Genomic DNA, 14,680 nt, shown 5'->3' with positions numbered 1-14,680 from the left:
AAACTCGATATTATCGCAGTGGCTAGGATTCGGAATGAGAGGAAGAAGTGCAAATAGTTTATTTTTCATTTATTAGTATATCACTCTTTAGATTGAAGAAAAAAAAAAGAGATTTGAAATAATTTTTTATTCACTTTCCCTAGCCACTCGCGAAAGTTATTGCTACTAAAATTGAACATTTACAAAAAAACGCAAAAGTTTCTTCCGTAAATTTTCTTCAAAAAGTAAAAATCGCGAAACTTAAATCTGCGAAATTTTGCGACTTTTCGGTCTCGTGAAACTTTCTGCCCGCGAAAGTTTCTGCCCTTAAAGTATTAAGTTTGACGACTGGTGCGAATTCCAACATTTTCTACGTCCTGACGGTTTTCTTTTCAAGTTTGATTTAGGAAAGGGCTATCATCATGTCGATATATTTCCTGAACACCAAATTTTCTTGGGATTTTCTTGGGAACTGGAAAAGAAGCAAAATCTTTTTGTATTTATAGTGTTACCATTTGGGTTATCTAAAACCCCGGCCCTTTTTACGAAACTTTTAAGACCACTCGTTTCTACATGGCATTCACAAAGCGTAAAGATACCTGTTTACCTGGATGACGGAGCTTGTATAGACTACTTGTACGAATCTGCCGTTCAATCTTCGAAGTTAGTGAAAAGTCTCTTAGATAATACTGGTCTACTAGCAAATGAAGAAAAATCGGAATGGGAGCCCACACAAAGAATGGCCTGGTTAGGAATAGAGCTAGACACTTTTGAAAACACTAACAAAGTTACAGAGGAGCGTGTCTCCTCTCTCCTCTCTTCGATTGCTAAATTATTAAATAATCCTCTTACAACTGCTCGAATTCTTTCTCGTGTTTCTGGAAAAGTAGTTTCAATGAAATTTGTTTTGTCAAACCTAATTAGATTGCTAACTAGAAGCATTTACAGATGTATTGCGTTACAGCCCTCTTGGGATGGTAAACTGAACATTTTGAATTTCCCAGAGGCACACAAAGAGATTATATTTTGGAGAGATAATATTTCTATGTTAAACAAAAGGAGCACAATTAGCATTTGTCAAAACAAAACGGTTATAAAGTCTGATGCAAGCGATCATGGTATAGGTGCTATGTTATTTGAAGCAAATGGAAGAAAAGAATGTTTTTGTATGTTTGACGAAGGAGAAGTATCTAAAAACTCGACTTGGCGCGAACTTGAAGCTATTCGATTTAGTCTTCAATCTTTTGCACCTAAAATATCAGGGAAGTCTATTTCTTGGCAAACCGATAATATGGCTGCAAAATATATTTGCTCGAGTGGTAGTAGCAAATCCGACCTACAGTCTCTAACTATAAATATTAACGATCTATCAAGGCTTTTCAATATAGACTTAGTAAGCTGGATATCTAGACGTTTCAATGCCTCTGCTGACTACATTTCTAAGCTAGTAGACACCGATGATTGGGAGATCACAGACGAATTCTTTGAACTTATAGATGGTTTATGGGGTCCCCTGAATATTGATAGGATTGCTAGTTATAATAACACTAAATGTGAGCGATTCAACTCAAAATTCTACGTTCCTGGGACGGAAACGGTGGATGCATTTACGCATGATTGGCGTTTTGAAAACAACCTTTGGGTTCCCCCGGCTAATTTAATCACCCGGGTGCTGAGAACTATCATATCTACACATGGTATTAGAGGGGTTTTGATAATTCCGTATTGGCGTTCCGTTCCATTTTGGTCACTGCTTCAAAACGGACCGATGTTTTCAAGTTTTGTAGTCGATCATATGGTTTTCAAAGATACTGCTGGTATCCTGAAGTTGGACAACTACAAGTATTCCCTTCTCGGTTCTCCACATTATCGTGGGGTATTGTGGCATTTTTAATAAAGAGCTGAGTTTTGGGTTCTGGGCCTTATTGGATAAGCTGTCCCACCTTCCCAAGTACTTTCGCCCAGGTGGACAGGGTTAGCTTTAGAGGTAACCCACTATTCATTAGATTTTAGGACCTAGAAGGGGTCCTCCTATGCTCAACCGGGTTGAGAGAAATAAAAAGCGTAACTGGGTTACACCGTGGCTTGGCCACTTGCTCAGAAGGTTTTGTAAGAAAACTTGGCCTTATCAGGTTATTTAACCCAAGCTGATTAATTCTGCACTTTTAGGATCCAGCTCGCTTCAAATCGTTAACCAGGTACAGGATGACCAACTGAAGGAACTAGCACACGGTTCACAAGACTTGCTGTCGAAATCAAGAGCAAATAACACGATTAGGAAATATGCTACCTACTTCAAGCGTTGGTCAAACTGGAGTGGAAAGTTCGATGGAGCTGTTGAATTCCCTGCCAAAGACGTACACGTAGTGCTGTTAAGCCTGCGACCAGAAACATCAAACAAGTCTACGAATGCATTATTGAGGAGGGTAAGATGTCTTTGCTATCCTTGAGAGATTTTACATTAATATTGTTATGTTTTTGTGGATTTCTGAGGTTCGAGGAGGCGGCTAACATCACCCTTGGGGACGTAGTATTCAAGCAAATGTACATGAAAATATTAATTGAAGAATCGAAAACCGATCAATATAGGATTGGAGCCGGTGTGTTCATTGCCAAGCTAGACTCCCAATTTTGCCCCATCGACTTTATCAGAAATTATATTAATAGGGCTGAGATCGTTAACGATGATGAGTTTTTGTTCAGGGGAATGTCCTTCTTTAAAACTTTGAATGACCACAAGCTGAAACGTCGAAATAAGCCTATTTCTTATTCTACTGCAAGATTAGCAGTCCTAAGTCTTATGAAACGAATTGGGGTCAATGAAAAGCTATTTGAGACCCACAGCATGCGTCGTGGAGGAGCCACATGTGCTGCCAACAACGGGGTAAAGTTTACCCCGTTGTTGGCAGCACATGTGGCTCCTCCACGACGCATGCTGTGGGTCTCCTAAAGGATCGTCTTTTCCAGAAACACGATAGATTGAAATCTGTCAGTGCTAAAGATGGCTATGTGGATGATAATCTGGAACAACTGATATCTGTTTCTTTGGGGCTAGGCCTCTAAAAGTTTTACAGTATATGATGATTATTTAGAGCATTTGATGTCTAATTCTGTGAGGCTAAGCCTCTGATGTTATTTCTTATATTTTTCAATCGTGTTCTTCTGTTACAACTATTTACAGGGCTTTCTACACGATCCACTAACGCGATAGAAGAGATGAAAGTAAAATGATAAATAAAATTATTTTCGTTTGAGTTTACGAATTAGAAAATAAATGAATTTACTATTGTTCTTTTGGCGCTTCATAGTCACGTGATGCTAGACTTTAAAAAGGGCGGCTGTCCGAAGCTATTCACAGGTTGTTAGATTATTACGAAACCGCCCACCCACCCACTTCTGGAGCTATTACGTTTTTACAGTCTTGTCTTTGACAGCTTTAGTGTCATAGTATTGATATATTACTACATATATTGGATTATATGATATTGACTTATAAGGAAGTGTTATTGTCAATAGCATTTATAAATATACATTTATATTAACTTAATTATCTTGCACATTGTACGATTTCTAGACGACCCACTAACGTGATAGAAGAGATGAAAGTAAAATTATAAATAAAGTTATTTTCGTTTGAATTTACGAATTAGAAAATAATTACTTTTTGTATGTATTTCAATAAATATAACTCCAAAAGTTACTTTGATTTTTACCTTTTTGCCAATATTTTATATATGAAAGTATATGCAAAATATTTAATCTCCTTTTGAAAATATAAAATTTCCTTTGGTTTTCTGAACGCAAAATCATTATTGTCTAGCAGCTAGGTAACAATTCATCTGCTTGCTGTAGACGGGACTGACGAGAGAGTGTTATCCTATTTTCTTTTTGTGACGGACCTGTAAATTCGACAACTTTTGAGTTGGAGTGCATATTACCCTTGTCTGAACTAATAACCACCAGATTACCCATCGGCGATCTTTAATCGGATTTTTCGGATTCAAAAAATGTTCAATTTTGGTTGTGAAGAAAAATTAGTGATATAAGTTTAGTGATATAATTTTTTCTTTATCCGAAACAGAACAATAAAACGGATATCCAGTGAAAATTTCATAGCTCTGCTCCTTCCTAATCAAGAATTATTCCGATTCCGATTTTGAGGGATCTTACGCGGAATATGGCGGGATTTTGAGGGATCTAAAATCAAACATTTCCCAAATTACCCCATTTTGAGCAACCTTCATTAAAACAAATTTTTGTGTTTAAATTGTACATATAAGGGCTTTATTGACCCAAAGAATGGGGTTCTTTTAGGAAATTGAACAGCACTTATTACAAAAATTCATTTCGGATTTCCCCGATTTTTAAACATTACTCTGAAGATCGCAGTGACCTAATCAAAGCTGATTTAGCTGAGTTGGCGGTGACCAGAGATCGAACCCAGAACCCTTGGATTACAAGGTTGAGTACTCTACCAGCTGAGCTACCTGCAGCTACAAACTTACATGTGGAATATGAAAATTGTCGGTGACAATATGTGTCAGCAAGTAGGATTCTATGCTGAACGGACCAAAAACATTTTGCAATGGATATTACTTCTTTCGAATTGTCGACATCGGATGATTCATTGCAAAACATTTCTTGCGCTGAAATTCAAACGGAAATTTGACATTAACAGACATTCTCCCATAGCGCTTCCGCAACGCATACGTCATAATGATTACTTTTCACTTTTTTGACATTTTTACGAGTTGCAATCCCACAATTCAATGCGACTCAATTAAAGATACGTGCAAGCATAGTATAAGAAAGCCGCGGCTGGAATGATAACATCTGAATTTCTACTGTTCTATCTCTGTCGTATTTGATGACTATTTATTGATCAAGAAATAAGTAGTGTAGCATCTTTAATGGTAAACTTTATTAGTTTGTCGTTAATACTTACTTCGCAGTGCGTTTTAGACATTAATGATATGCCCTTGATAATACACGTTATAATAGCATTGTGCAGGAAAGATTAACAATAAGAAATTTAAACAAGCACAAAATGGCTGGGCTGAAAGAACTCAAAAATTAATAAGGTGCCTCGAAATGCCTTCACAATATTTCAGTGAAATCTTTCTAGAAATCAATGAAATAGTACATCAAGATAATTCTGTGAAAATTTCAAGCCAGCACCTTCAAAATTTATCATTCAAACTGACAGGAAAGTTGTTATCTTAAATATAGTTCTTATAATTTTAATTTTGGCGAAAAACTATCGTTTCCACAACAAATACCCCTAAAATATGTCCACAATCAGTTAAAGTGTTTCATTGGGTACAGATTCAAAGATATCTAGAAATAAAAAATCTTCTTGTGAAGGAAAATAAGAGAAAAATTTCAAAAACTATCTACCAATAATAAACTAACAATCTTGATGTTCTTATAAAGCTCGGAGACAGAGATGGAACAGCAATTAACTGAAAAGACAATGCGGTACATATTCCAGCCGCGGCTTTCTTATACTATGGTGCAAGTTGTTATATATCTTTTGTCAAATGATGCAATTAACGTGCAAAAGAGATTATAACGCAAAGATTGATAAGACTGGAACTCGTACAAACACATCGAGAGTAATGATTATGTCAAAAATAAAATCGTTTTCTAGATTCAGCACGGTGCGCTATTCCCTTTTCATAAAACAAGACAATGTTGTACCCAGAGCCACTTGAGCTACTTTTTTATTTTACTTATCAATGCTATCAGAATTATAAAAAAGAGAGCGAATAAGGAACTGGGTTTGAGTTTGAAAAGAAGGTTATTTTCAAAATACAGAATGTTTCTAGTAGTGCGATTTAGAGTGTTTCTTGTTTAGAGGAAGTTCATTATAAAATGAAAATAAAAATGCTGTCTAGGTGATACTGTGAATGCAAGGCGAGGGTTAACATAGCATTGCAGGCTGTAATATAAAGTTGTTTCCATCAGATGTTTATAAAGGTTCTTAATCTCTAAGTTAACTTTGAAAGTTGATTCAAACAATTGCGGGTTGTTGACACTGTTGGGTTCCTAGATTTCGGGAAAATACATCCCTATGTCACAGACCCGGTGGAAAATTTCAGCTAAATTTTCATCTCCGCTTGGTAAAAATACTTTGATTTCATCTCCATTGGAAATTCAATGTAGGATTCTATATTGAACGGACCAAAAACATATTGTAATGGATAGTCCTTCTTTCGAATAGTCGACATCGCGTGATTCATTGCAAGACCTTTCTTGCGCTGAAAATTAAAACGAAATAAATTCGACATCAACGGACATTCTCCAATTCATTTTCATAAAACAAGACAATGTTGTACCCAGAGCCACACTTGAGCCACATTTTGATTTTACTGATCGACACTATCAGAATCGTAAAAAAGCGAGCGAATAAGTGACTGGGTTCGAGTTTATAAACAAGGTTATTTTCAAAATACAAAATGTTTCTAGAAGTTTGATTTAGAGGGAGTTCACTATAAAATGAAAATCAAAATGCTGTCTAGGTGATTACAGTGGATGCAAGACAAGGGTCAACAGAGCCTTACAAGCTGACTTATAAAGTTGTTTCCATCAAATGCTCATAAAGGTTCCTAAGTTCTAGGTGAACTTTTGTTGATTCAAACAACTGCAAGTTGTTCACACTGTTGGGTTCCTGGATTTCGGGAAAATACATCCCTATGTCACAGACCCGGTGGAGCTCCCGCCCTACCGGAAACTTTCAGCTAAAATTTCACCTCCGCTGAAATTTCTACAGGTATATTTAAGCTGGAAACAATAGAATTTATATGCTCATTGTAATTTTTATCCCAAATGTGGTAAAAAATTCCACCGTAGCAATGAGACAGGGGTGTAAAAATAGTTTAAATCGATTTTATTCCTCCTTAGCCAGCTGGTGCACAACGTTGTTTCAACGTTTATCTAAAGCTCACAACGTCCATATAACATTAGATTATGACGTTGAAACAACGTTGTGTGTCGTGTGTCTGCTTGGTAGCTAATATAAAACGTTATTTGGATATTATAATGTGAGGTAGGTCTTATTTTGAAATGTTTTGCCTGGTGTATTTTGCCTGATGATGGGTGTTGTGTATTTTGCAACTTCAGTCAGAAAAGCAGGGTATGACTCGACTCGCCAGAGATGTCTTCAATCAAATTTAAGACCAATGACGTTTTGTTATAATTGATCTTCGTGGGAAGAATTTGGTTCAAATATTTCTTAATCGCAAAAATGTTCGAAGAAGAAATAATTCTTTTTATAAGGACACATCTCAGTGTTGAAATCAAAGTTTTAGGTAGCTCCACAATGATCAAAGTTCATATTATATTACACAGGCTCTCATAGTGATATGGAAAGTCTTAAACATTTGGGTTAAAAAAAGAGAGTTATAAGACAGCCCTGTCTCACAGCCCTGGTGAAAATATTTCCCACAGCGGGGATAAAAATTATATTTGTTTCAAGGTTAAAAGGTCCAAATGGAGATGGTTTTGGACTGCAATTTTTAAGCATTGAATTTCAGATGCGGATGAAATCAAAGCCAATTTCTCAGTGAGGCTGAAATTCTAGGGCATTTTTCCCACCAGAACGAAATTCTTCTCAGCCGGTCTGTGACACAGGGGTGTTATAAGAGTTGTGCCATTTGGGGTTAGTTTCTTGCTCGGGTGTGAATTAAATTATGGTCATCAAGTAACATTTTGTTTTGCTGTCAACTTTTCGAAACTTTTTATCAATTTCTATAGTAATCAACGCCTCACATTTTGAAACATATTTCAAATAGAACTTTCCCATCCGGAACGCAACGTCGTTTGGACGTCCGACTAATGTACAGTCTCGTGTATATGAAGATAATTGGTTTGACCTCTCATCCTTTTGGTTAGATACACATTTATTTATAAAAAAACGTATAGTTTCATGCTGGACGACTAAATTACAATCGGGTATATGGCCGATGGGGGGGGACTTACAGTAGGTTCCAAGGTTCCGATTTCAAAGGCCTAATTTTGAGCCGCACGTACGAGTGTCCCCCCAGGGTATTTGATAATAATACAAACTAAATGACATTATATCGAATCGTTCATACAAACTAATGTTATCTTGTAGCGGTATGGTGGCCATCACTCTCCATTCACACCTGAGAGGCCCGAGTTCGATTCCCACCATGATACCATAATGCACTTGACAAATGAATGAACCTTCACTGGGTTCAACCCATGCCAACTACTCTGATGATACAAAAATGTTGGTAAATATTCCAAATGTTGTGATGTGACATGTTGCCACGTGTTCGCCTTCGCAGTGAGAACACCGAGTTCTCCCTCTCCGTCTTCTGTAAAGTCAAATTGCTTAAAAGCACAGTGATGCCTTCTACCCGACGAATAAAAGAATTGTAACTAAAAGAAGAAAATCTTGAAAATATCTCTGAAAGATATCTTAAACGAATTAGATTTACCTTCTACCAGCATTTTGAAGAAAATTTCTTGTCTAGTCCTAAGTCCTTCACCCTTTAATCACTAAAATATAATTTTTAAACGCTCAGTTAGTAATTCTATCAATTATCAAGATGATAACATCGCTTGGAATATATTTCCCGGACTGAAAGTACTGTATATAAATTACCATTAATCATAAAGGTCAAAGTATTTTTAGCAATACTTTTAAAAAGGGACATAAAAGTAGTAAAATGTAAACATTGTGCGAACCACGTGTCATTAAATAGAACATTTAAAATCACGTGCCCAAAACAAACTTGTAAAACAAATGAACAATCAAAATTAGCCATATTTGGTTTGATTTTTTATTTTGACATTTTGTATCCGCTGCATACAGTTTGTTTACAAATTTCGCAAGTACTGTTATGTCCTTTTAACGTACAGTCTAATAATGATATATAATGGTCTGGTCCCGGGAAACAAACGCATCGAAAGACCACATTAATATATTGCATAACCCGAAACTTAATATTTTACATAACGTTTTCCGTGAATACGAGAAAAAGTTAATTTCATGTACAGTATGAACTTTGGAAAAAAACGTTTTATGCGAACGTTGAAAAAACATTGCGTGAACCTTGAAAACGCTCCGCGAACTGTTGTTCTTCAGCTTGGACAATAGTAAATTTTGACAAAGAGCTCGATTGTTCTCACTGGGTTTAGGATCGATATAGGCCCTTGAGGCATCAAAAACTTTTGATTGGAGCATGACTGGAGTTTTTTTGAAAGTGGTACTCGCATCGAGAGCGCCTGAACTACTTTCGCTTGCGTGCGCTGCGATTGAATCTTTTGGCTTCAATTCTTTTTGCTTGGAAAAAAGATTATGTCACAAAAATGTAGCGCGCGCTCGAAGGAAAAGTTGAACATATTTCAACTTTTTTCAACCATTACGTCAGACCGCGCCAATGGAATTGCTTCATTTTTCTTTTGACCAATAGCGTGGATGCGTTGCTCGAAAAAGTACGATCAGAGCGCGCGCAAGTGGAGACCGGCCTTTACACACTAGTGATGTAGGGCTGTTTTTTGTTATTTAAAGTTTTAACACTACAAAGGCTTCTTTGCGGGGACCACTTTAAAAAAACTTCGATCAAAGATGGTGGATATAGCTTGGTCCAGGGCTTAAGGATCAGTGGTTGTGGTTGTGCTCTTATTTTTCGTAATTACCTCGTCCCCATGACGATTTGTTTTTTATATAGAATTTAGCAAATCGATTTGAAATGACCATCAAATTTATGTAAAAAGTGAGAATCAGGCCCTGGGTGGTACGAGGTTGGTCAAAATGCTTAGAGTGTTCTTAATATATGCAGCATATTGACTATCTTATTTGCTTTTATAAAATCGCCCATGGTAGTGCATCAAAGAATAGTTATTCAGAATGCTGCTTTTATCCCTATTCCTGATATATGAACTATTCTCATTTTCAATAAATTACGGCATACAAATTTGACTCGATGATATTTCTAAATTTGTAGATTTACACTATAAAATCAATTTGAATAAACAAGGCTAGTTTAGGTAATGGGTTAGTTAGGTTTAATTTGGTTGCATTTGTTTATTGGAATTGGATGTAATTATTATGCTGAAGATAGTGCAATTGGTATCTATTTATTTGTTACCTCAATGTACAAACATTACAAACTTTATGACATAAACCGGGGGTAATTTGATAAACAAAGCATTTTAAACCCCCGGATGTAACAAAAAAATTAAAAAATTTCCAAGTAATTTACTTTAAAACTGAGAATTTTAAAAAGTTTAAAATCTTCTGAAAAATCATTCGAAATTTGAATTCTGATTAAAACGATGGAAGTCAATTTAAGGCTTTTATCATTTTTAGCATTATGTATTGGGCTCGTTTCCGCCATTCGGTTTCGGCCCATGATACCCGGAGAACCATATTGGGATATTTCTCAATATCAAATTTTATCCAAAGTGACGCAGAGCTTCTGATCAAGAGAGATGAGACAGTTTTACTTTTAATAATTTTGGGAACGCTACCAGACAGTCAGGTTAGTAATTGACCTTCTTCTTTAAAATCTCATTAAAATTTAGAGGAATAACTTTCGGTGTAAAGAGTTGGACGGATTTGGTGGATTTACCCAATTTCAACCAAATTAAGTTGCCGTTAAAGTTTCGTCTTTCTCCACTATCCACCACATGTAATTGTTGATTTGAGATACGGTTTATTTCATCTAATTTCCAAATTTTTCAGAAATTAAAAGCAGAATTTTGGCTCATTTATTTACGAATTTTAGCCGAAAATATTCCTAAACAGCCTAATTTAAATCTCACCAAATTTCGTTTTTCTATTTTCTAGCCACCCGTCAAATTAAGCTCCCTTAAAAGAAGCTATTTCGTTCATCCACCAGATTAACTTCCGCCGAAATTACTTCCTAACGTATTTTATAAAACTTTTATTAAGTTAAGCTAGTTTGGTTGAAAAGTACACCGTATTACTTCCGATAATGAGCAATGTATTATCTTATTTAAAACAAGCTAGCCAAGAACGACAAACGATTCTGTAACGTAAAAAGGCCAGTGCCGTAAAATTGGAGGTCCCGTCAATGCATCGATCAGATTTATACCAACAGCGTTAGGAGGTCAGATTGAGGTCGAAGGTGCATATAGTTAAGACAGGGGTGAATTTTAATATTTTCAATATTTTCAGTGCAGCCCAAAAAAACCGGTCATTATTGTATTTGTTAACCGTTCCCTTCAGCTTCGATTGATTTTTAGCGCTTTATCCAGGAAAAATATCGAAATAAAGTGAGAAATATAAGCGAAAAGAGATAAAAAATTGTTATAATTTTTGACGTCAGAAATAAAAAATGAGAGATAATTAACTTTATTTAACTTCCTTTTTTAAGAATTCGAAGAAGAGAAATCGATGAAAAGATCTGATTTGCGTAAATATCCAGTGGACCCAGCAATTCAGAGTCTTACTGGGACAACTCTTGGTGGTCTTACAAATAACATGTTTACCGGCGACCAGTTCACATTAACGGTAATTGATATCTTCATCAGATTACATGTTTTTTATAAGAACATCCAAAATTTTTGAAGTCTCCGGATGTTCTTAATTTTTTCAGTTTCATGCCTAAAAATGTTCTTAACATGTTCTTATTTTGACCATTTTTTGGATAATTTTCACCATTTTCCTAAGAAATATGGTGTTTTTGAGCATGTTTTGGCTTTAAAAGTGGCATTAACTTCAATAAGCTCTTAACTTTACCAATTTGTACTATTTTAGTGAGGTTCGCTATGAGATTTGGCAAACTGCAATGTCAAAAACAAAAATCTACAACTTCTCTGGGCCCTTCTGATACCGATATCGTTGAAAAGATTACGTAGTGTAACACATAGAGTCAAAGCCCGGCAATTAAACCTCTCAGGATATGTAAGACATTATTCTTTGAATTGGACTTACCTTTTTCAAGCCAAGTTTTGACGTGACATTGACTTTCGTTTCGATGGATGTAGTCTTAGCTCTCTCGTAAAGGGTGGGGATTGGAGTAAAGTTCTCTTGGGGACAAACTCAAGACACTAAGTTTCTTTTGCACAAGGTTAATGTCACTGATTAATCTTTTGAGGTGTAGGAATTGAACAAATAGAGCTGGTAATGTTATCTTCAATCGAATCGAAATAGATTATACACCCCTGTCTCAGTGCCCCGGTAGAACTTTTTCCCTCAGTGCGGAAGAAAATTTCTATCAAAATGCCAATGGGGATAGAAAATCTATTATTTCCAGCTCGAAAATTCCAGTGGGGATGGTTTTGGAGTGCAATTTTCTACATTCAGTTTTCAATGGGGACAAAATCATAGAGCAATTTCATTCGCAGTGGGGTTGAAATTGTAGGATATTTTTTCCACCGGGGAAGACTTTTTGGCGTATTTTTCCACTGGGGTTGGGGGTCCACCGGGTCTATGACACAGGGGTGTGATTATTTACTTTGTAAGATCTAATATTTCTAAAGGTATACCACGTTCAATCAAAACTTGTTGCAATTGATATGATAGTTTAGATGTCAGCAGAGATGTTAGTAAACCAGTTTTTTTTTCATTAGTGTTCTATATTATCGTAAGACCATCTTTTTTACGTGATACATTTGTTTATTATATAAGCCATTTCAAAGTGTCTGTAAAAAACACCTTAAGTCCCTAGATCCCAATCTTAAAATTTACTGGCTTCGCTCACTGTTCAAGAATTAAATTTTTCTGTTATAGGCTTTGATGAAAAAGTTACCGTCATTTTTTTAAATGCTTCAATGTGTTGTCATATTTCTTCATATAAAAAACATTTTAATACTGTATCAATATGACAAATACTTTTTAACATAAAACATAATTCAAAATTTCATTTTTTGCAAATAAATATATTAAATACTAGTCATAGCTTTCACTAAATGCCCCCACATAAAGATCATGTCAAGTACTTATAAAGCTTTTAATGCATTAAAGATTAAAACATTAAAAAATAATCAGGAATAATTGATTGATTTAATTATTGATTGATTGGTTGATTGATTGATTGGTTGATTGATTGATTGAGGCATTTGCTTGAAAAAAAAATTATATTCCATTAACAAAATACTTGAAGAATTCGCAGCTTGATAATTTAATAAAATTTAAGGAAAAGCTGGAAAAGCTTCTCAAAAATATATTTCAAAAATTATGGTATCATTAGCTTACAGGTTTTCACATCTCCTGTTTGTTTTTTTCTCCTAGTTTCTTTCTTACAACAATATATATCGTGATTATTATTCACTAAATAGACCTTTTCTGATAATGCCGCAGACATCTTAGATTTGTAGGCAAAATATATAGTGGTGAATAAATCAACAAGGTAACCAATCAGAAATAGCTTGTTTTTTTCATTGGCTGCTATATTTTAACAATTCTCTATCGCAACTTTGCCTAATAAACAATAGTCAAGAGGATACTGCGTATGAAATTTATCAAAAAGTTCTGCGTCATATTAAATAGGGCGAAATAGAAACCAATCCTAGTTAAGGCCCGGCCTCCACTTGCGTACGCTGTGATTGCACTTCTCAAACAAAATCTTCTGTTTTATTGGTCAAAAGAAAAATAAAGGAAAATGCCATTGTGGTCCATTCAGACGTACAGTCGAGAAAAGTTGAAATGCGCCTAAATTTTTTTTCAAGTGCATAGTACTTTTTCATGATGCAATCTTTTCTCCATACAGCGCAGACAATGAAGAGACGTGCCTTCAGGAAGCTAGACTTTTTGAGTTTATATCTATATATACTTTCGTTTTATGGTGTTTCTGTATGACTGTCTGTGTACCTAGTCTGACCAGCGTTAAGTGCCTTCAGGAAGGTCCGCATGAATGTAAACAAACTTTTTGCAGGTTTTTGAAATAAATTTACCACACTGAAAAAACAGTGAAAAAACTCTAAGTGAGATAAATCTATTTTGAAGACCAAAAGAAAAAGTTTGTTTACATTGATTGACATTCAACATTCATTCAACCACTTTTGCTTTGGATTCAACTTTACATATGCATTACATTCAACTTTTTTGTACTTTTGCTGGTATCTTGTTTTACTAAGTTAAGAAGGACTTTCTCGAGTTACGACCATATGATGGTATTTAAAGCTCGAGAAGCTCCATAAACAATAAAGGTAGTTATTAGTAAAATAAAAGACAAAGATAAATTAGAGTTTGAACAAAAATATCAAATATACATTTGAAAACTTAAGCAAATTTCTTCAAAGATTCCGGAACAAGAATTGAAATCATTGCTGAAGTGAACTTCTGACTAAATTACAGTAGTTAGTATTCAGTTTCAAAGACAAGAAAAAGAATTTGACATACAAAACACTTTTTCCAGTCAATGAATCAGCTCATCGTCATCATAACCAGTCTGCCATTTTGTTTGTTTTGATTTGCACAAGTAATATTATGATTCGTGTTATATCATACACTGTTATGATTTGCATTTATAACACTCGCTTCAGCTTTTCAAAGCTAAATCAAAACTAAAATTGTAATATGTAATAATAGTAATAGCATATAACGTATTATGAAAATATGTATACTACCGTCTCGGAAAAAAACCGAACATTTACGGAAGAGACTAACTACGGGGATGCTTGGGCGACAAAACGCAACAAAATTTCGAGATTCCAGTCCAATATCTATGCGTGAAACTATGAGTGCCTCCTCGTCGCTACG

General features: G+C 35.3%; 1 protein-coding gene and 1 long non-coding RNA gene across 2 annotated transcripts in view; one reads left to right on the top strand and one right to left on the bottom strand.

Moving 5' to 3' along the window:
• LOC136824666 (uncharacterized) overlaps window positions 1-14,680 on the bottom strand; it is a 108,047-nt gene that overhangs the window by 57,257 nt on the left and 36,110 nt on the right. The window lies entirely within an intron of this gene.
• The window catches only part of LOC136824670 (uncharacterized), a 32,359-nt gene continuing 27,915 nt past the window's right edge, over window positions 10,237-14,680 (top strand). The window contains exons 1-2 of the long non-coding RNA XR_010849139.1: window positions 10,237-10,493; window positions 11,352-11,488. This is a non-coding gene — a long non-coding RNA (uncharacterized lncRNA). The remainder of the gene's footprint in view (window positions 10,494-11,351; window positions 11,489-14,680) is intronic.

The sequence above is a fragment of the Clytia hemisphaerica genome, unplaced genomic scaffold (genome assembly GCF_902728285.1).
Source record: "Clytia hemisphaerica strain Z4C2 unplaced genomic scaffold, Clytia hemisphaerica genome assembly, whole genome shotgun sequence".
Classification (NCBI taxonomy): Eukaryota; Metazoa; Cnidaria; class Hydrozoa; order Leptothecata; family Clytiidae; genus Clytia; species Clytia hemisphaerica.
The sequence above is the reverse complement of the archived record's forward strand: the minus strand, read 5'-3'. Positions and strand labels throughout refer to the sequence as shown.